The sequence below is a fragment of the Eptatretus burgeri genome, chromosome 8, assembly GCF_056783735.1.
Source record: "Eptatretus burgeri isolate ZD-2024b chromosome 8, Ebu_testis_v1, whole genome shotgun sequence".
NCBI classification, from domain to species: Eukaryota; Metazoa; Chordata; class Myxini; order Myxiniformes; family Myxinidae; genus Eptatretus; species Eptatretus burgeri.
The window spans coordinates 90,391,315-90,414,463 of NC_140968.1; the positions used below are offsets into that span (position 1 = coordinate 90,391,315).

The window sequence follows — 23,149 nt, forward strand, 5'->3', positions numbered from 1 at the left end:
TGGGCGTCGAAATATATATTATACGTGTGTGTGTGTGTGTGTGTGTGTGTGTGTGTGTGTGTGTGTGTGTGTGTGTGTGTGTGTGTGTGTGTGTGTGTGTGTGTGTGTGTGTGTGTGTGTGTGTGTGTGTGTGTGTGTGTGTGTGTGTGTGTGAGATGATTAAAGAAATGCACTCTTTCATAAATGTGATTATTTTTGGAGAAATAAAGTGTTGCTCAGAGCACTCCTCGATAAGTCTAAGTCGCTGGTTTTTTTTTTTAAAAATCCCCCTTTTGTCAGTCCATCACTAACCCGGTCCTGTTCCTGTTCTCATTACGTGCTGACCACAACGCCGGGAGAACTCCGCGGGTCGTGCGGGCCTCTCCGGCATGAATGGAGCCGCACAATGCCACTGGCATTGTGAGTCGAGCAGAGAATGTACAGAGAGAGGCCTTTCTGACCGGAGCATCGGCACCCGGGAATAGCACAGCAAATTGGCGTGATAATAATTATACTGTCGGCACTGCAATTGGCATTGTAATAATTATACCCTCGGATGTAATGCGTTATCGCGACTCGGATACGCACAGCTTCAACGGCAAAAGTTCAATATGTCGAATTTTTTTTTTTTTAGGAGTCATTTATTTTATATTTATATCCAAATGAAATACAAATTCATCATGTCATGTCTTTATTACGTTCACAAATACGGTGGGATAGTTGACTGTGACACACCGGCACACACGCACACACCTGCGCGCGCGCGCACACACACACACACACACACACACACACACACACACACACACACACACACACACACACACACACACACACACACACACACACACACACACACACACACACACACACACACACACACACACACTTCATGTTCTGCACATGACCTTTCCTTTCCATCCCCTTTCACCTCGCGAACCTCTTTCCTTTCTCTTTCTCCATTCCTTCTACAGTCCCCCCTAACCTCCTTTCTTTCCCCTGTCATCCTTCGTTTTGTTCCGTTTTTATCAATGGTAATGTTCCTAATTAGCCGTCTTACACTCCCTCACCCCTTCTCCTCCTCCCCACCTCCTTACTTAGTAAATAGATATGGAACCTCACGTTGTCCAAACGTTATTCAACGGAGTTTTGTCGCTTAATTATCGAAGCATTTTATCTTCATCTTCAAGGTCACGAGTGATTACGAGAAACTTGCCCCTCGATGGACTTCTTCACTTTGGTGATGACGTCATGTGTAGTCGAATCGCGAGAAAGAAGAGAATCAGTAGACCGGCTAAAAACACCGTCATGGTGTTTTTCTTTTTCGAAAAGAGATTTGTGCAACAAGCTTTTTGAGACTCGAGCAAGTTTTCACGCATAAGTACACGTCGTACTTTCTCCACTTATTGATGAGGGAGGCATCGTGACGTCACAATGAAGATTTTTCGGTCACAATCGGCGTTTGTGATGTTTGGACAAAGCCTGCCCTTTGGCTTGCCGGCTAAACCATGACTGATAATAATAGGTCGGACAACTTTAGCCCACACACGTTCGATGAACAAACTGCCTTTTTGGAAAACATCCCGGACCGGAGGACAGTCTGTCCCCTAAAACACAGAGCATGGAGTTTTCTAAATCACGTGCAGACGGAAGGTTTAATATCGGTCCTTGTCTCCCCGACTCGAAGGTGATGGAGTTGCCGAAAAGGACAGGTGTCTCGTGAAAATGCCAGCTCCGGGTTAAAGGGTGCCGGACTCATATAATGCGGCGTGAATCCAGCTCCCCACCTTCCCTCTATCTCGGCATGTCAGCCATGAAGGACGTGGCGAGGCTTCGAGGCTTCGAGGCTTCGAGGCCCGGCTCATATATCCGGATCTCGTGAAATACATGCCTGTCTGGTCTTCTGAAATGGCTCGTACATTACGTGTAATCAAAGTCGACGAGAACGGTGTCTACAGTTCTTTAGACGATTATTGTTTTATGCGTTCGTGAGCATAACGTCCGTGCGGCGTCCTGGTACGAGCCCGTGCTGAGTACGAGCTCCTTTCTGCCTAGAAACTGTTTGAAGGAAGGGATTCTGGAGCTGATTTACGTCTCACGCATTAGCTGTCTCATGGCGAACGCATCAGATTTTACTGTGCCCACATAAATACTCGGGGATAAATCTGTCTGCTGCTCTTCGGTTCGCCAAATATTCCGACATGCGTAACGTCCTCTGCTTCGGAACGGATATACGGGTCAGTCACGTCTGGTTGCTCTGACGTCGACTATAGTTGATGTGACGTAATAACATATTCCTTTTCATACCGAATCTACATGTAGTAACCTGCAATGGAGAGAGAGAGAGAGAGAGAGAGAGAGAGAGAGAGAGAGAGAGAGAGAGAGAGAGAGAGAGAGAGAGAGAGAGAGAGAGAGAGAGAGAAAGAAGGAAAGAGAGAGAGAGAGAGAGAGAGAGAGAGAGAGAGAGAGAGAGAGAGAGAGAGAAAGAGAGAGAGAGAGAGAGAGAGAGAGAGAAAGAAAGAGAGAGAGAAAGAGAAAGAAAGAAAGAGAGAAAGAGAGAGAGAGAAAGAAAGAGAGAGAGAAAGAGAAAGAAAGAAAGAGAGAAAGAAAGAGAGAGAAAGAAAGAGAGAGAGAGAGAGAGAGAAAGAAAGAGAGAGAAAGAGAGAAAGAGAGAAAGAGAGAAAGAGAGAAAGAGAGAAAGAGAGAAAGAGAGAAAGAGAGAAAGAGAGAAAGAGAGAAAGAGAGAAAGAGAGAAAGAGAGAAAGAGAGAAAGAGAGAAAGAGAGAAAGAGAGAAAGAGAGAAAGAGAGAAAGAGAGAAAGAGAGAAAGAGAGAAAGAGAGAAAGAGAGAAAGAGAGAAAGAGAGAAAGAGAGAAAGAGAGAAAGAGAGAAAGAGAGAAAGAGAGAGAGAGAGAGAGAGAGAGAGAGAGAGAGAGAGAGAGAGAGAGAGAGAGAGAGAGAGAGAGAGAGGAGAGAGAGGAGAGAGAGAGAGAGAGAGAGAGAGAGAGAGAGAGAGAGAGAGAGAGAGAGAGAGAGAGAGACCGTTGTGCGTGTGTGTATCTGTCCATCACACTATATTCGAAAGGATTCCTGCTGTCGTTGAATAATAAAAATGATACCTTCAGAAAGCTAATAATAGATTTACTTGGAACAAAAATTTGTGTGCGTTTACTCATTAAACAAACTCAAATGAGCTAAGATCATCGTCCTCTTAATGATGACGTCATAAAAACGAATATGACATCATTGTGATGTATCAGGTTTGCGATAAATTATCTGTGCTAATGCCCAACTTCATTCCCGCAAACAAAATTCAAGCAGCTTGCCTAGTTTCGGAGATAACGGTATAGGCGATTTCCATTAGCGGCGATATTATGACGTCAACTCTTTTTTTTCTAGGAAGAATTTCCAAAATCAGAGATGGTTACTGCCTGCGCGTGGGCTTTCTGCATATACATGGCAAGTTTCACGAAGATCCGATGAAAACTCTGGGTTGTGAAATAAAAAACGTCAAAAATAGGAATTACGTCATAAAAATTGATATGACGTCACAGTGATGTATCATATGTGCGGTAATTCATCTCTGCTAATGTCCTGTTCGATTCCCACAAACAGAATTCAAAAAGCTTGCCTAGTTTCGGAGATAATTTTTTCGGCGATTTCCATTAGCGGAGATATTTTGACGTCATAACTTTTTTCTAGGAGGAATTTTCAAAATCGGAGATGGTTACTGTCTGCGCAGGGTATTTTTACATATATATGCCAAGTTTCAGGAAGTTTCGATGAAAACTGTAGGCTGTGAAACAAAAAGGTCCACAAGAACAACGACATGAGTAAGACTTAGAGATCCTCCACGAGGATCTTAAAAAAACAACCTCTTTCTGGGAGGTAAGAGGAAGAAGCAGGGCCTGGAGCTTTAATGTAGCGGTTCCAATGGTATGACAGCTTTCAAATAAAGTGTGATGGATGCCACAGGAGCACACAAAATTATATATAGTAATACCTCTCAAAGCAGAAGAAAAACATATCATTGTACATAAACTAGCAAAGTACCCGTCCATGGGCGGGTACAGTTATCTGTTGAATGGCGTTGGTCCCGTCTCGATCGGATGAAATTGAGAAATTGACGTTATCCGGTGACCTTGACCCCGTGACCTTTGACCTTGACATTGACCTTGATTCCCTTATGTCCATTCCCAAGGATCACATATGCCAAGTTTCATCTCATTCTATCTAACGGTTTGGCCGTCTACAAAGGACAAACAAACATGAAAAATTGACGTTTTAGTCAATTTATGACGTCATAACTCGAAAACCGGAAGTCGGAAGTGAATGTCGGCAATCAACTGTGTCATTTAATTTTGATTATCTGTCGAATGGCGTTGGTCCCGTCTCGATCGGATGAAATTGAGAAATTGAAGTTACCCGGTGACCTTGACCCCTTGACCCTGTGACGTTTGACCTTGAACTTGACCCGCCCATGTCCGTTCTCATGTCCCAATGATCACTCATGCCAAGTTTCATCTCATTCCATCCAACGGTTCGGCCACCTATAAAGGACGAACAAACAAACAAACAAACAAACACACATACATCCAAACATATTCAATTTTTCTAGTAAAGTAAGAAGAAGGGGCACACAAAAAACAACCACAGCCATGCCGACAGCAGCAACAAGAAGAAGTACATGTTATTTAAAAAAAATCCTTTTTTCAAATGTTTCATTCCATTTTACATCCTTATTAAAGCATGAGTCACATTTGCTCTACGGCTAGGATACAGCGGCCGTACCCCCCCTGAATTGACAGAAACGTGCGGCGGCCGCAGAGTTTCTGAGATGGCCTCAGGGTGGCCCTACGCTGTATGGCTATCTTTTACAGGCCGTAGGGGTCTCCATAGAATTAAAGCGCGGAGTTATAACTTTTTTCATTTCTTGGTTGGCCATAGCAATTCGACAAGCCGTAGCCATGACATAGATGTGTTCTACGTCGACCGTACGTAGGCATACGGTGGGCTTGCGTTATCCGTGCGTTTTCCGTAGGCTCTTATCAATAAAAAATGAATTTAGCCAACCCCCAAAAAATTACGGCGGCCGCACTATTTCCACGTTCGCCTTAGGGCCCCCCTGCAGTCGCCTTGAGGCTACCTTGCGTCTGCCTTGAAAATTCTATGGCCACCGCAGGGACGCCCTAAGGTCACCATGCGACATCAAATCAAAGACCGTACGGCACCCCCACGTTTTCGGTCTTCACAATTTCTAAATACCCCGTGCGGCTACCCAAAAAAGAAAAACATATGTGACTGCTACATTGTGTGACCATGGAAATACTGCGGCCGCCCTATAATTGCTAGTGGCCGTAGACTTTTTAGACCCTACGGCCACCAAGCCAAATGTGACTGAAGCATAAAACTCACAAATTGAGGTGTAATGTGTTTGTGAAATGCAACATATACTGTCTTTCGATTAAAGCCGTCGGCGAAGTGACAGGTCGGCACGGTTGGTAATTCTCAATATGTGATTGCACGTGCTGAGAACGTAACTCAATGTGGAATATAAGGTTTAATGAAATGTATAAATTAAAACAGGGCAGGGAACATGTAAAAACAACAGCAGCAAAATACAAATTCGAGAGTTCATAGAATACGATACCTCACATAGTATCCATGGAAAAAACCATACTTCAATTTTAATAAAATAATTATTTTAAAGATGGTTTAAAAAATCTGAAAGTTTAGCGCGACTCAAGCAGTCTTATACTCTGTAATAAGACGACGTTGAGTTGCAGTTAAGGAGATGGAGGCTTTATAGATCACCAAAGAAGGCAGCGCCAATCAGCATCATACACAGCCACATCGGCGGCCTCTTCTTCACCTCGTTATGCACCATCTCACATGCCATGCCCTTTCATGCTATGTATCGTTATATAGCATGGTTCTTGGAAGTATTATAAAGATGATTAGTATTCTACAATGTTCAAGTATATAATTCAATTTAAATAAAAGTTTAAAGAGGTTTAAAGGCATAGAAATAAATTAATTCCAGGTTTTACCGCCATTTTGCCCAGTGACTACTATATCACCCTATCTAACATGTTGCAATAGTGCTTCAAGCCTGTTGTTTCTGTTGCTTATAACGTCCTTAAAAACAGCAAGTTTCCTGTTTAGAATGATTTTCAATTGAGTTTCACGACCAGGCAGGCAGAGAGAGTAAAAATATTATCTCTCTCCTCTCTGCACACGTGGGATCGGGACGAATTCAGAGCCAAAGTATGATTAAATGCCAGACTTGTCTTCCTGTTAATGTTCCAACAAAAACAATGGATCCACAACCCCTCCTCCCCCCAACATGATGAATAGCAAATATCATAATTTTAAACTTATCCAGCACACTTAAAAGCTCCAGGTATGTCCTTCACATTGGTGTTGAGAAGCACATAATCCAGGTAAACAGTCCATTCACTTGCAGCGATCCATCAGGGGGTTTGTGTGTCCACTTGAGCCTTGCACTGACCCCACATGTTCAGGAGTTTGCAGTACGAGCAGTTTCCTGGTCGGCGAGCTGAGAGAGTTCTCCAAGTCTTTCATTGTGCAGAGGTACAGTCTTTCTTTCAGGTACTTTTCCAAGTATTTGCAGCTTTTTTCAGAAGCTTTGTGAGCCATTTTAAGGAACAATACTTATCTCCGCTCCGACACACGATGTATGTGATGATGCCCTGGCCACCAATCGCAGAAACCACAGCTTTCTGTGGCAGAATATGTCATTTCGAAAGTGCCATATTCCCCACTCACATTTCCTCCGATCTCCTCCGAATTCTTTATCACTAACTTAATCCTCTTTGTACACTCTTTCATAATTTTGGAGATCTCTCCTTTTACTTCCCTCTCATCAGTTTCCATCTTCTTTTTTGGTTTTCTTCACTCTTGCGCACTTCCCATTTTATTTTCCTCTGCTCAATTTTCATTCCCTCCACATCACCTGCCATCTGCTCACACTTTTTCTTTAATATTCCCCCGTCTACTATCATTTGACTCACTTCTTCATGTAGTTCAGCTATTTTCTTTCGATTTGCTTCAATTATATTTCCAAAAATCAATTCCCATCCTTGTCATTCCTTCAGTAATTTCAGTCATTTTCCCGCTCATTTCAGTCCGACTCAATCCAGCCTTTTTTATTTTGTCATTCTTCCATCTCTCTCATCTGTTCTTTTATTCCTTTCATACTTTTATCTATCTTTTTCTCCCATGTGCTCTTTTATTCCTCACATCTGTTCTTTAATTTCTTTCATTCCTTCCATCTGCTCTTCTATACTTTTATCTTTCTTTTCTCCCATATGTTTATTCTTACTTTCAATCATCTGCAATAACTTCATCATTGCCCCTCCATGCTCTGCTCCCTCTGAAGACATTGTTTCACTCTGCTCACTAAATCCAGTAAATGTCTCTTCTTCACTCTCTAGCGGTTCTTTCACCAGCAAGTGACTTGTGAAGAAGCTATTGCATGCGCATGCTCACTCCATACTCCTGCGGTGGTGCTGTCGTATTTCATAAATGCCCATCTTCACCTGGGGACCCTTGTCCTTCACATGTGTTATAAATAAATATAAAAAGTAATCCCACATGCCAAATTTAAAGAGAATAAACTTTGCTTCAAAACTCCACTCAATTTAACCCCAATTTAAAATTTTTCTGACACCCAAATCAAATTAACAATATTTTCCTGGGAGTGGTCCAATAACACAGGGTTTGAATTCTACATTCCTGACACCAGTCTAATGCAGTCCCATTGATGTAGTGTTCCAATCCCACAGGGTTATTAGGCCAAATTTCAGTGTAATGCAGTGAAACTTGGTGGAGGGTCCAACCCCCACTCCTGACAGCCAAATGGAGCAGTCAAATTTAGTATCATCCCACTCCTGATACCAAATATAACGAACACCATGCCAAGCGCTATCGGCTAAGAATAAGGAACCTCAGCTCTCACCGAATCAATTACCAGAGGTGGCTAGGATTTCGTTAAATTAACCCCCATGCTCTTACAGCCAGAGAAAGTTGTATAAAGCAAGCAAGAAAAGCTACATAAGGTAAGCCCTTTGCTGTTTCAAATCCTACCTAGGCATTTGAAAGTTATACGGAGATAACTATGCTAATGTTATCGCCGTATCAAGTATAATCCCAAAGTTAGCTGCAGACCAAACTTATCAGGGTCTCTATAGCTGCAGATTGGTTATTCCCTCCAATTCATGGGTGAGAGATGTGATTAGGTCTTGTTACTTATATATTGACTGTAATTGACATTGCTTGTGGTCCATGCTTGGAGAGCCTTGGTGGTGTGCATTTGTCTATGGTGTTGCTAATGACTCATTTATAAGTGAGGAAACGAGTCCAGTGGCAGAGGGAGGACACATAGTATTGGGATTCTTATGTACAGTATGTACTGCTGTACTTGTGAATATCTGCAGTGTAGAGGAACTCAGGTAGAGCTTGAAACAACAAAGGGCTTATCTTACGTAGCCTATCATGGTTGCTTTTTGCAGCTTTCTTTGGTTGGAAGAGCATGGGAGGAGTTAATTTGTTTGATAATCCCAGCTACCTGGGGTAATTGATCTGGTGAAAGCTAATTGGTTAATCCCTTCAATTATGGAGAGAGACGTGATTGAATCTTGAGATATATATATATATATATATATATATATATATATATATATATATATATATATATATATATATATATATATATATATATATATTACATACAGTACATGCATGTATACTGTATATATGTATATTGTTATGGGTCTGTGGCACGAGCAGGCTCGGGTGCACAAGTGGTTTCTCTGTCGGACCCGCTTTCCGACCTCCAACCCTGAAGCCACAAACCACAGATAATAATGTGGCCCAACAGGTTTCTTCACAACTGCAGATGCCAAACCTATCAGAGTCCCTGTGTCCAATTAGCATGCATTACCTTACCGCTGATTTGGTGTTCCCATCTAAGGCATCACGCTCTCGACTCCACACCCTGTCTACTTATTACGTACAGCCAAGCAAAATTGTGGGTGGGAGTCTGCAATCTCTGAGCGAATTAGTGGGGTTAAATGCCCTGTCTATTTATTATGTACACACTATGTTAAACCAATGAAAGAAAAGAGAGAACTGGGAAGGTTTTAAACATATATTAAATAAAGCACATATTTACAGGGACATCACTCAAAAGCACATATTTACAATCAATCTTCAAGACAAGCACATATGGAGGTCAAAGACATGAAGAAAAAGCAAATAACCCTGGAACATAAGTTCCCCTTAAACACTCTTTATTACATAGAGACAGCCAGGTGACACAATCACATGTGTAAAAGAGCAGAGGAAGAAGAAGAAGATAGAAGAAAGAACGAGGTGTGGTTGCAGTTAGTGCCCCTCAGCGAACGAGGTGTGGTTGCGGCCCCTCGCTTACCCGACACAAGCAAGTGGGTTTGCGTTGGTCCAAATTGCAGGGAAGGGAATAGAATCAGCCTCAAAATGAAATACAGATGCACCACATTCTTGCCAGGAAGTTAGATTAAAAAAAGGGTGATAGACGGGGGAAGAGAAGTCGGTGTGGTGCAGTTTCCAACCCCGGCCTCACCAGTGCGGGAGCCGAACGGTTCATGCGTTACGAACGGGGTGCAAGATGCAGGTGAGTGAGACGTGCAGGTGGGAGGTGTGGTGTCGTGTGGTATTGTGTTGGGCTGGTGTATGCGCTGGGAGATGCAAGAGAATGTGGTATGTGTGTAAAGATGTGTGAGAGAATCAGTTCTGCCAGCTTGGTCAGCGCTCGTTCTACTGGCGCTCCTCAGTACTCGCTTGGTGCCTTCTCGTGCCACTTGGCGCTCATACGGCACTCCTTAGCGCTCGGTTGCTGTGTCTCAGTGCTCGGTTGCTGTGTCTCAGTGCTCGGTTGCTGTGTCTCAGTGCTCGGTCGGCGCTCCTCGGCACTCACTTGGTGAGCTCCCGTGCTGCTTGGCGCTCCTCAGCACTCCTCTTTCATGACACAAGCTGTTGAACTATACATCTGCTCTTGACATCCAGCCACACCGACTCGCTGTGGCACACTGCGACCCAGCCGCTCGTACTTGTCCCAGGAGCGCACGGGCGAAGCGCTGGCACCTCTGATATCGTGATGACTGGGACGCCGCGATGGTAATGATTGCAGCACTGGAATGGCGTTTATTTGGTCGGATCACTGGTGAAGTGAAGTGTTTTGAGAATGTGGTTTGGAAGTGAAGCATGAGAATGAAAATGAGGGTTTGGGAATGTATGTTTGGGAATGAGGTTCGAGTATGGGTGTTTTAGAATGAGTGTTTGGGAATGAGGTTCGAGTATGGGTGTTTGGAAAATGAGTGTTTGGGAATGAGGTTTGAATACAGCGTTGGAGAATTCCGAATGATGAAGAAAACAATGGAGAGGGGTTCTAACTACAATTACAACGCATATCCCTGTCCACTGATACGAGGGGATAGGTAATCAATTAAACATAATTGCTGTGGAAACATTGAAACAAGGGATCACTTATGTGTTGAGTGCAACTCCCCCAGTGTCTTTCCAAAACCGCAACAATATTTAAATCTGTCTCGGTTGCACTTAGTAAATATTCTACCTTGTCATATTGTGTCCTTGTATTTTACAGGTGATCATCAGGTAATAAAGAACAATGGAAGGAACATTTTGTCTCAAGAGGCAGGTATGCGTCGTATTCTTCTTTCTCCATCATTTGGCAAGACAACAAGGATCTAGACTTGTCACTCGTGGAATGCAAGGACTTAAAAAGCTCCATGAATGTGCACATCAGAGACACAAACTAAAAAAAACACAATGAATAGAATCATCACAGGTAGGATTTTAAATTTAGGAGCATCTAAATAAACTCTTCCTTGGCAAAAAATCATTCTGCTCGTGGTTCATGTACAAGGGAAATTTTTTTCTAGATTGCAGTCAACTACAGTCAAACTTGAACCAAGCAGCAGTAGCAGTGATGTTCACACAATACCTCAAAGTTATGGTAAGCCACTGCTCTGGAAATTATGCCTGTTCTGTCAGACGTCAACGAAAGATAGCCTCCATTGACTGTCCTCATTTGACACGAATGATAAAATTGTGTTTGACAAAAAAACTCAGTCGAGCATTGGCTGACTGCAATGACCTGATTGCTGCAGAGGGAAAGCATCATCTCAACTGCGATAGATCCTTCATGAGAAGCATAGGCAGGGGATTCCTTCGTCTTTCCAAAATCGAAGGTCATCACTTATTGACAAAATGAAACGATTCGTTTGTGATGTGCAGGAATTCCATGTTTTGCAAAGGAGTGAAGACTGATGAATGCACATTCATAGTTCTCAGAAAATTAGCTGATGTTCCAATGAAACAAGTTGATGAATACATCAAAAGAAACGGAATGCCCTATATGAACATTCAAACTCATAGATGATGCAGATGGTGTTTGTTTCATTAATTCATGTTGTTTTGAAACTCAGAACAGACAACCTTGGTCAACAACTGTACACAAGGACACTTGTGACAAAGACAGATGCACTTGGCTGCATTCCCAAAAGTCTGTGGGTAGGACGCAAACCTGAATGAAGATAATCAAAATGATGACCCCCAGTACAGTCATTACAAATAGAGTAAAAGGTCCCGTGGGGGACTGATGGTTATTTCCTCAACAGGTGGAGTGAAAATTAGGGATTAGGGGGAAGGGGCCATGGCCCCCCTTCCTGAAGTGGTATGGTCACGGGGAGCACAATTTAAGTTGACGGTATGGTCCTTATGTTTCATGAATTTGGTCTGCATCTGGCCATCAGTTTCTGAAAAGATTTTAAAAACAAATTACCTGAATTTGAGGCGAAACCCCCCTTTTCAGCCTCTTATAGGGGGTGGATCTGGATGGGGAGCACAACCCTATGAGACCTTACTGTTCTGATGTGTCGTACCAAATTTGATCCGTATCAGTCATACAGTTTGTGAGGAAAATATGTTTTAGTGAATGAGGGATTAGAGGAGGGAGGCCATGGCCCCCTTTCTCGGGGACATACGACAATGGGGAGCACAACTTAAGGTTAGAGTATGGTCACGATGCCGTATGGCTAGTTTGGTCTGGATCCGGTTGTCAGTTTCTGAGAAGATGGTTTTTGAATGAAATACCAATATTTGGGGCAACCCCCCCCCTTTTACACCCTTCAAATGAGTGGATCCAGATGGGGAGCAGAACCCTATGAGACCTTACTGTTCTGATGCATTCTATCAAATTTGGTCCAAATCGCTCAGGTAATTGTGGAGATATTTTCGTGAATATGCAGGATTAAGGGAGGGAGGCTGTGCCCCCCTTTCCAGGAGGGTAGAGCCATGAGGAGAACAACTCCTCATGGAGTTGTGGCACAGTTGCGGCTCCTCCTTGTGAGGAGCACAGCACAACTCTTTGGGTATGGTCCTGATGCCTCGTGGTGAGTCTTGTCTGGTTGTTTCTGAGAAGAAGATTTTTGAATAAAATACCAATATTTGGGGCAAACCTCTCCCTCCCCTCTTTTACCTTCTTTATAGGGGGTGCATCCAGATGGGGAGCACAATCCCATGAGACTTTGTTGTCCTGATGCATTGTACCAAATTTGTTCCATATTGATTGGGTAGTTTATGAGGACAAGATGTTTTTTAGTCAAATGTTAACTGACGGATGTATGTACGTATCTATGTTCATTAATATTTGACTAAAAAAAAACTTCATATGGATGCATACACGTACGTCGGGCCAGACAACGGGACCCACTTTATGAGATTATTTCGGAGAAATAACCGACTAAGTGTGACTCAAGATATTGTATTTGGTGTAAGTGGAGGGGTAAAAGTGCACACCAAAACATGTGGGTCTTGATTGTTCTTTGCATCACAGTTGTGGATGAAGGCAGGGACATTCAAGAAGCCAAAGATCATCCTTGTGAGAGATATAATTGGCCACACAAAGTAGAGCCTTCATTCGTCTAACTTCTCCTCTCATTCCATTCTTTTAGTGGATGTGACACCATCTCATATCTGTCAGGACACACCAAGAAAAGTGCTCTAAGTGTCTTTTTCAGACATGAGAAGCTGCTGAATGGTCTCTGTAGAGAACCTCTTACAGAAGAAACAATATTAAATGCAGAGAAGTTCATCTGCAATCTCCACAACACTCCTGATGCGTCTACAATAGACATGACAACATCTGTGTTGTTCAAGAAAGGAGTCCGCCAAGAACTTCTCCCTCCAACGAGCGATGCTGTGAGACAACACATCTTGAGATCTCAGTACCAAGCTTTCGTATGGATGCAGGCAGCTACCTGTTGACCAAATAGCCCAGCTGCTACCACCATGGGATGGGAAATTAAAGATGACAAACTGAAACCAGTGCTGATAACCTGACCGCCTGTGGCTGAATTCTGTTTACAACTTATTACACGTGGCTGTAACGCGAGATGCTCTTCCAAGAACTGCAAATGTAGAAAGTCAAGATTGCCGTGTCCTGGGAGCTGCAGATGTGCTGGAGACTGCATGAACATTGATGCAGATTATCAATAATTTCATATCATTGTAGTTATAATATCATGGCTGTGGGCCATTACAGTGGGTCAATGTCAGCTGTTAGGAGTTTGCAACACACATTGTGGAATGATGGAACATATTCATTTAATTATAGTATGCATATCACGTAGCAGTCCACCTACGAAGACATGATTATATCTTTAACACTGGAATGGCACTAGGTAGAGCACATACCTTCACCAGACTGAACAGTTTATATTTCGCATCCCATTGATAGGCTGGATTTGGATACGGACCTCCAAAATCTAATCTGCTTGTTCTTGTCACCTACCCAACTCATCCATCAAGTTTCGTCCGAATCCATCCAACATTTTGAGATATCATGCTACGTATGCATCATTTTGGCCCTATCGATGATTAAGAATCACTGAAAAAACGAGAGGGGCACTGGGTAGAATGCACACCTCTGCCATGCAATGCCTGATCCAGTGTAACATATCGAGCCCAATAAATTTTTGAAATTTGCCATATATGGTTTTCAGCCCCATCTCTCAATGGAGAATAATCACTTTTTAAAATTAAATAATTATCGGATCCGGATCCGGATTCAGATCTTCACCAAAACTGAACCAATTCATCCTTTTCACACACCCAACATGTCCACTAAGTTTCGTCCAAATCCATCCACAACTTTTTGAGATATCATGCTATGTTTCATTTTTGGCCCGATCTCTCAATGGTGAAGAATCATTTAAAAATTCTAGTCGGCTGATCAATATCTTCACCAAAATCTAATCAGTTTGTCCTTGTCACACGCCCAACCTGCAGACCACAACTTTTTGAGATATCCTGCACACAAACAAACAGACAGAGACGGGTGAAAACATCACCTCCTTCCACTTTAGGTGGCGGAGGTAGTTAAACAAGAAAAAAAAAAGACATGAAATGTCATAGCCCCCGTGGTTTTAGTAATTTTCCTTCAATCGTTAAAGGGGTAGCCCATGTTTTCAAGATTTGCGTGAATGTGCAACTGACTTGAGCGGTCACGTGACATGAAAGAACATTTGTGACATTTCCCAACTTTGAACGAATTCGGACGACACACGTTCAAGAAAGAGTTGGAGACACGTTTCAGAAACAAAATGGCCGCCAGTCGGCCATATTGGATCTGATCTCGAAAACAAACGACGTGCATACGTAAGCCATCATTCCTTACGCGTGTGCCAAGTTTGAACAACATCGGGGAATGGATGTCTGAGAAATGGTTGAGGACGTGTTCAACATCAGGTGTCTTTACAATGAAAATGGCCGCCAGTCGGCCATCTTGGATTTGATCTCGAAAAAAAAATGACTTGCATACGTATACCATCTCACAAAATCGGTCGATACGTGTCTGACGTATAGCTGCGGATGGACGGACGGACGGACGTAGTTTTTAGTAAATTTTTCTGCCAATTTACACAAGCTGTGTTGTATTTTCTTGTTGCAGATCAGACTGGAGAAGGCACGTTTGCCCAACAGCCTTGAGTGCCGACCCTGGGCACAGAGCCCAAAACTCAGCCCATCCTGCACCATGTGAAAGCTACATATCAGGAGAGTATTTTGAGGGTGGAGGCCTTTGAGGAATGAGAACAAACGTGGTGAATAGTAATATTTGTTCTTCCTTCGGCTTGTCAAACCTCAAAGAGGTCATGAATTTACCACGTACGCAAACATGGCGTTACGGCAGTATTGTTTGACCCTCCTTCTTCCCCCCGTGCTTCAAACATCTTCTTCCCAAGCTTCCTCTGACTCCACTCTCCTCCCAAACTTCTTTCCCTTCGATCTCAACTCCTCAAACACTTTCTTCGCCTTCTTTGTCTCTTCTAACATCCACCATTCCCTTTTTCCCAAGAGGAATTGTTCATCAATTCATTAGCCTTCCAACCCACAACTCACCTCGTACGTACATAATGAAATAGATGGCTCAAAACGTCTTACAACGTGTTCCTGAAGCTTTCACGAAAGCTTTGTCGCTCGCTGAATTGACTCTGATTTCTCACCGTCTATTTCGATGGGTTTCCTTTGTGACGTCACTGCCATGCAAACTTTGTTTTATCCGATACGTCACTACCTGCCCTACCGTACTCGGACTGTATACATCATGTTACGCAAGTCAAACGTTTCAAGAACAGCAGCAAGACGTCTTATCTTTGCATTCTGAACGTTTTTCTGGAGAAATTGGAACGCTCGAAGTGCCGGAATTTCCCACAGTGAATATGACAAACGTCTGTTATGACTGCGAACGAATGATCGCGGAGTGACACCAAATACAGGACAACAGAAACCACTCGGACCCCTCTCACACCAGGAGCGCAATGAGTATAGGGGGATGAGCCGGAGACGGTGGGGAGTGGTGAGGGATGGATCCGGACTTCTACTTGGACCATAGCCTATGTAATCTGACTGTGTGTGTGTGTGTGTGTGTGTGTGTGTGTGTGTGTGTGTGTGTGTGTGTGTGTGTGTGTGTGTGTGTCTGAAAAATCATACCAAAAAACCCTCTTGGATACGTGTTGGTAGTACCCATGAAGGTTACGTAACGGAGATTAGGGGGGGGGGGTGGAAGACGACTTACGATATACACCTGTGCACATTCCACAGTGCATGTGGTTTACTGACCCCTGCTGTAAACAGGGGGGATTATTGGCCACAGCACAAATATATTTGCACCACATCACCCACTCACCCCCCCCCCCCAATTCAGGCTGCTCCCAATGGGAGTGTGCGTTTCTAATCTGGTGTCTTCAAATATATACCTTCTGCTCCCTCCCCCTCTCCCCCAATATTTTCAATTCAGTAATTCTGGTTGTGCCTCTGCCCCCATTCGCTCGAATCCCAGTACGAATTGAGCGAGTGGTGAGGCATTTATTCACGGCATCCTTATCACAGGTAAAGACTCGCAAGCCATATTTATACCTGCCCCGACATAACCAGGAGTCTATTTCCTCTACTCACTGGACCCGTACGATCATCCAGTTAATAAAAACCACAAAAGTCACGTCGCGACGGTTGCGGTTCACGGTGAAGGTTGTTCATCCTGTTATGTCGTCTTTCTGCCTGCGAGGCCAATTCCCTCGCAAACACCGACATGAGCTGTTTCAACGTAACTGCGTTTTTGCCTGCAGTCTAGCCTTATTATACCTGTCTCGTCTATCAGAGGAGTCCCTGCACGCAGACACAGACGTGCATTGCTTGCACCTGGCCACTGCGCCAAGTCCTGCAGGCACTTTGGGACACCTTTGCTTACCTGGAAAACAATTCAGGAGCGCCGACCACATTCCAAGCCGAGGAGAAAAATGGCCAAGCAAGGAAATGATGGAACTCACACAATAATATGGATTTATCTGTTGTTGTTTGTTCGTTGATCTGCGTCTACTGGTGGCCTGGACATGCTTTCTGATCACGTGCTCAGTGAACGGTGGTGGCGTCTCGTCGTGCAGCAACAATAGTAGCTAGTGGCTTCGTACCATCAGATCATCTCCCACATGCCAGTATGATAGATATATAGTGCGACGTGTATTTTAACCTCGATGCATCTGAAAAACACTGAATGGTTCGTTGTTCGATGAACATGCTTCGTGCAAGGTGCAGATATTCGTTTAAAACCGAATGGTCAACAAGGTGAGGTCCACTGTATAATGCTGTAGAAATGTTTTCAATCTTTTGGTGGTGCTCTTTTGAGTCATTGGTCCTGGACTTGAGGAGTTAACGAAGTTTCAGACACCGGAGGACCGAAAGGTACTGCATTTCATAAGAGGAAGAAGAAAGAGGAGAGGAAGAAACACATCCAACCAACCAACATAACAAAGGAATTATCTGTTTCATCTTTGGACAGTTCATCTTTCACATCTAGTATTTATATTCGTACCTTATCCCATAACTTACACGAGCTTGAACATCTTTATACTCTCATTGACTCACAAACGTTGTCTTTCGAATCAATCAATGCATCATGCTCTTGGTAGAGCGTCGGTGCTGCCCCGTCCGTCCCTTGGCAAGTGTTATATGTTGGGTGGTTTTTCCGAGTAATCAGTCAGGGCAGGAATTTGTAATTTCTTCAGCATGCCAGCGATAACTCGCCGACTCTTCACAAAAGACAGCGTGGGATATTTAACGGCTACCAACATACCAGTGCTCGCAGACGGGTCCTCCAGCTTAAAGTCCACCTGAGAGACGGTGCACATAGTGATGCATCACCTTGCTTGCGAAACACCTTGGCAGGTTTAGCCGGGTCGAAATTTGAACCAAGTCTTGATGACTTTAAAGGCGAGAGCACACACCTCAAAACTCTCCTGACAGCCTGTCTTTCCATTAACAAATGCTGGTTCTGATAACCCTCTACTTACTAAATCCCTGTAATTAGCAGGAACATTCAAAACAACACTCAAAATGATCATCGCATGAATACAAGACGAAAAATATGACTTGGAACGTCCAATCCTTGTCAGAGAAGAGATCAGCACTTGTGCTTGCACCCAGGTGACCATGAGAAAGGTGATTGCAAAGGTGATTCCAGGGGTTCCGGGCTGCCTCAGCTCATGATGGAAGATCTTTAAACTTAGAGCTGAAATGACAATATCTTCCTGAAAAAGTATTCACGCCCTCCAAAGTTTTCACATGTTGATGCCATCTGAGCTTACTCGCCCCGTTTGAACTTAGTCCGAAATGCGGGCTTTTGAATTTGGGCTCGATTTTCGTGTTTGTGCGTGCGTGCATGCGTGCATCTGCAACCATATCTCGGAGATGTACGGACCGGTTTTATCCGTACTTGGCACAAAGACAACAAATGATGGCTTACATATATGCACATCATTTTGTTTTGTGACACGATCAGATGGCTGACTGGAGGTCATTTTAGTTGGAAAAAATCCCCGATGTCAAACACGTCCTCAACCATTTCTCTGATGTGCATTTACCGATGTTCTTCGAACATGGCACAGATAATGAATAATGGCTTCCATATGCACGTCATTTTTTTTTTGAAGATCAGATCCAAGATGGCCGACTAGCGGCCATTTTGTTACTGAAATGTGTCCCAACCTTTTCTCAGACATGCATGGTTCAATTTTGTTCAAATTTGACACAAGCACAGTACATGGTGGCATACACGTGCGCCTCACTTTATTTTGCGATATGATAAAATATGGCCGACCGATAGACTGACGGCCATTTTTGTTGTAAAAAAAATCCCGGTATCAAACACATCCTCAATCATTTTTCAGACATGCATTTACCGATCTTGTTCAAACTTGGCACACAGATAGAGTGATGGCTTACACATGCAAATCATCTTTTTTTTCGACATCAGATCCAAGATGGCCAACTGGCAGCCATTTTAGTTGTAAAAAAAAAATCCCCAATGTCATCCTCATTTTATCGGACGTGTGTTTACCGATGTTGTTCAAACTTAGCAGACAGAAAAGGAATGAAGGTTTACATATGTGTGTCGTTTCTTTTCGAGATCAGATCCAAGATGGCTGACTGGTGGCCATTTTGTTACTTAAATGTGTCTCCAACTATTTATGAGACGTGCATTGTCCAATTTTGTTCAAACTTGGCAGAAGCACAGTGCATGATGGCACACACGTGCCCTTTAATTTATTTTGTGACCTGATCAAAGATGGGCGACTGGTCGACTGATGGCCATTTTAGTTGCACATAAATATGGGCTAGCCCTTTAACTCCGCAAAGCAAAATTACTAAAACGACAGGAGCAATGATATTTTACGTCTTTTTAACTTGTTTCATGATGCTTTCAAATCAAACTTAATATATAGAGTCTTCACAAACTACACCAAAGTGATAAAGCTAAAAAAATGCAGATAATATATGAATAACTTAGATTATTAGAGAAAATCAAATGATTCTCAGTTACATAAGTATTCAAACCCTTTGCCTAATTAACCCTAAATCACAATTCAGGAGCAAATTATTTGTTTGAAAGGATACAAAATTAGTTAACAGGTTTCACCTGCATGTAATCACTGGTTTAACTAAAACAAATTAAGCTCCGCCACTTATCAAAGGAGTTTTAAGGGTCAACTCACTTGGTCAACCAACAAGGCAAACATGAAGACCAAGGAGCTTTCCAAAGAAGTCAGACCTAAAGTGATGGAGAAGCACCATTCAGAAGAGGGTTACAAGAAGATTTCACAGTCACTCATTATCCCTTTGAGTACGATGAAATCCTTGATTTAGAAGTGGAAGATGCATCATACCATCCAGACTTTACCAAGATCAGGTCACCCATCCAAACTCAGCAACTGGGCAAGCAGGAAACCAGTTTGGGATGTTACTGTAAATCCAGCAATGACTTTGAAAGATCATCAAGGCTCGATGTCCGAGATGAGGATTAGTGTACATCAATGAACAACATCCTGTTTCCTTCACAAAGCTATCCTCACTGGACAGGTGGCAAGAAAGAAGCCATTACTGAAAAACACCCTTCTAAAAGCTCGTATGGAGTTTGTGAAAAAGCATCTTCATGATACTACCAACATGGAGAAAAGTTTTGTGGTCAGAGGAGACAAAAATTGAAGTTTTTGGTCTAAATTCAAAGCGTTACATGGAGCACAAGCCAAACACTGCACATCACCCAGTCAACACCATCCCTACTGTCAAGCATGCTGGTGGCAGCATTATGTTATGGGACTGATTTTCATCAGCAGGGACTGGCAAGCTTATCAGGAGAGAAGGGACAATGAACAGTGCAAAGTACAGGAGAATCCTTGATGAATACCTGCTCGAGTCAGTCATGCATCTGAAATTGGGTTCGGAGATTCACATTTCAATTGGACAATGATCGAAAGCTCAAAGCTGAAGCCACACTCGAGTGGCTGAAGAAGAAGAAAATAAATGTTCTTGAGTGGCCCTGTCAAAGTCCTGAATTGAACTCAATTGAATATTTTTAGCGAGACTTGAAGATTTCCATCCATCGACGATCCCCATCAAACTTTGCAGTACTAGAGGAATGGAGAATGGAGAATGGGAGAATGGAGAGAATTCACGTGGAGAATGGGCAAAGATTTCACCATTTCACAGTGCAGAGCTCATAGAGAGCTACCCAAAAACACTCAGAGCAGTCATTGCTGCAAAAGGTACTTCATATATATATATACATATATATATATATATATATATATATATATATATATATATATATATATATATATACATATACATATATATATATATATATATATATATACATATATATATATACATATACATATATATATATATACATATATATATATACATATATATATATATACATATATATATATATATATATATACATATATATATATATATATATATATATATATATATATATATACATATATATATATATATATACATATATATATATATACATATATATATATATATATATATATATATATATATATATATATATATATATATATATATATATATATATATATATATATACGGAACTGGAAACCATTTGCATTCAACATACAGATGTCCCAAAAGTTGTGTGTACATATATATATATATATATATATATATATATATATATATATATATATATATATATATATATATATATATACATACATACATACATGCTCGTATCAAAAAATGACGGGTTTGAATTATTTTATTCGAAATATTCAAAGAGACTAGAAGATATGTTTCATAGTAAGAAGCGTGACATTAAAACACGACATGTACAAATGTGACCCTATTTAGTCCGAGTGTTGGCCAGAAAAGCGTGCATTAGCGTCCGCACAATGTTTTTCTGCAATTTTGTGATCACCAGACCATCTGAATGAATATTCCGATTGATGCCACTCTGGCACCCTTGAGCATTTTTGTAGAAACCCATTAATATGCAAATTAGCGGTGGCCATTGTCGAAATTACTATTTGTCTTGATATCTCCAAAAGTAAGCATCCAAAGACCCTCGTTGAGGTGTCTACACCCATGTTTTTAGGGTCACTGGTCATGATAACCCCACTTAAAATTTAATAACATTTAAATTTAGCTCATTAATATGCAAATTATCAGTCGCCATTATCAAAATAACAATTTTTCTTAATATCTCCAGAAGTAAGCATCCAAACAGCCTGGTTGAGGTGTCCAAACCCATGTTTTTAGGGTCACTGATCACTGGTCATATGGTCGGATATGTACATAGAGTCTACGTTCATGCGCTACAGTCATGGCATACATGGCATCGTTGGCATTACACTGAAGCCTTCTACACTGAAGAAGTGGGTCTATAGTATGCACAGGTTTAGTCAGATAGTCCACGATATCACAGATATGTCTGAGGGGCACATAGTCACAGAGGTGACCATTCACAAGGAAGATAAGCCATTACGCATACGATCTGATGCAAAGGACCGAGATAAGATTAAGAGAAAACTCCAGTCCTGTATCGACCTGCTTGACCCAAACAAACATGCAGACAGAGTTGTCAACATTGTAACTGGCAGAATTGGTCCGGAGAAGGTGAACGCGCCAAGGGCAGTTGACATTGGCCAAGCACAGATGCATTCATATGAAGAAAGCTGGCCAGCAGGATTCAATGCTCCCTAATCTAAACAAGTCATAACTGTGGCGGTGACGCGGAAAGTCATGCATGTGGGATCTACTGAGGTTTGTGATCTAAATCTCATCTACTCCCGGGTCATGGGACTCCGACAAAGTCAAAACATCAAACTATGTGACGTCTTAGAGTACGAGCTTTTTCCAGTGCCAACATCAATGTTCCATGAAAAGGGGGAGATGAGAATAGCAAAGACCAAGCTAGCAAAGACCAAGACCACCACGACCTTTCTCGAACATGGGCGGAGGGGAGGGTCGGCTTTCTCCAAACAAGGCTGAAACCCCGCCCCGGAAAGGTATGCTGTGGGACCCTGTCCAATCAAAGGCGGACAACGAGGTGTTTTCACCAAGGCCCCTCCCCGCTGAGGGAGGTCCATAAAAATCCCTGAGCACTCTCTGAGAGCAGAGTTTTGTTGGGTTTTTGCTGTCACGAAAGGGTTTTTGCCGTCACGAGAGTTGAGCAGAAGGTCGGTGAGGCGGTGAACGTGTCTCTGCTGGCTCTCTACAAGGAAGGAAAGAGCAACTATGACCCCCCTCCGTGGACCCTGACCATTCACCACCCAAGCTCCGCCATTAACCTCGAATCCCACACGTGCCACTGGGGACCAAACCAGCGACCATTGTCAGGTGCCACAACACGGAGTACCCCCTTTCTCCAATGGCCAGGTACCCATCCGAACTCTGATCCCCAGCTTGTCTCTCTCCTCGGCTGCGAGGGTCCAATAAAGAACTCTGGGTTTCTTTTAATTTGTGTGTGTGTCTGCACGTGGGCCTGTCTTTAAGTAGAACTGAATTAGTGTTTTTGGATTATTGTAAATATTCCTTGCTTGCATATTCGCATTAAGTCTTGCGTTTGTCTTTTACTGCAAATAAAACTTGAAAGCGATGTCCCCAGTTCGTTTCCGTCCCTTCTTGCATTGGTCCAGCATGGTTCGGATCTGAGTTTAGGCGGGGTTTTATCCCCGATAATCCGTTCATCCCAGCCGGCACGGCTTTGGCAGTTTCCG

General features: G+C 42.6%; 1 long non-coding RNA gene across 4 annotated transcripts in view; it reads right to left on the reverse strand.

The window, feature by feature from the left end:
• The window catches only part of LOC147022253 (uncharacterized), a 136,375-nt gene that overhangs the window by 77,803 nt on the left and 35,423 nt on the right, over positions 1 to 23,149 (reverse strand). The window lies entirely within an intron of this gene.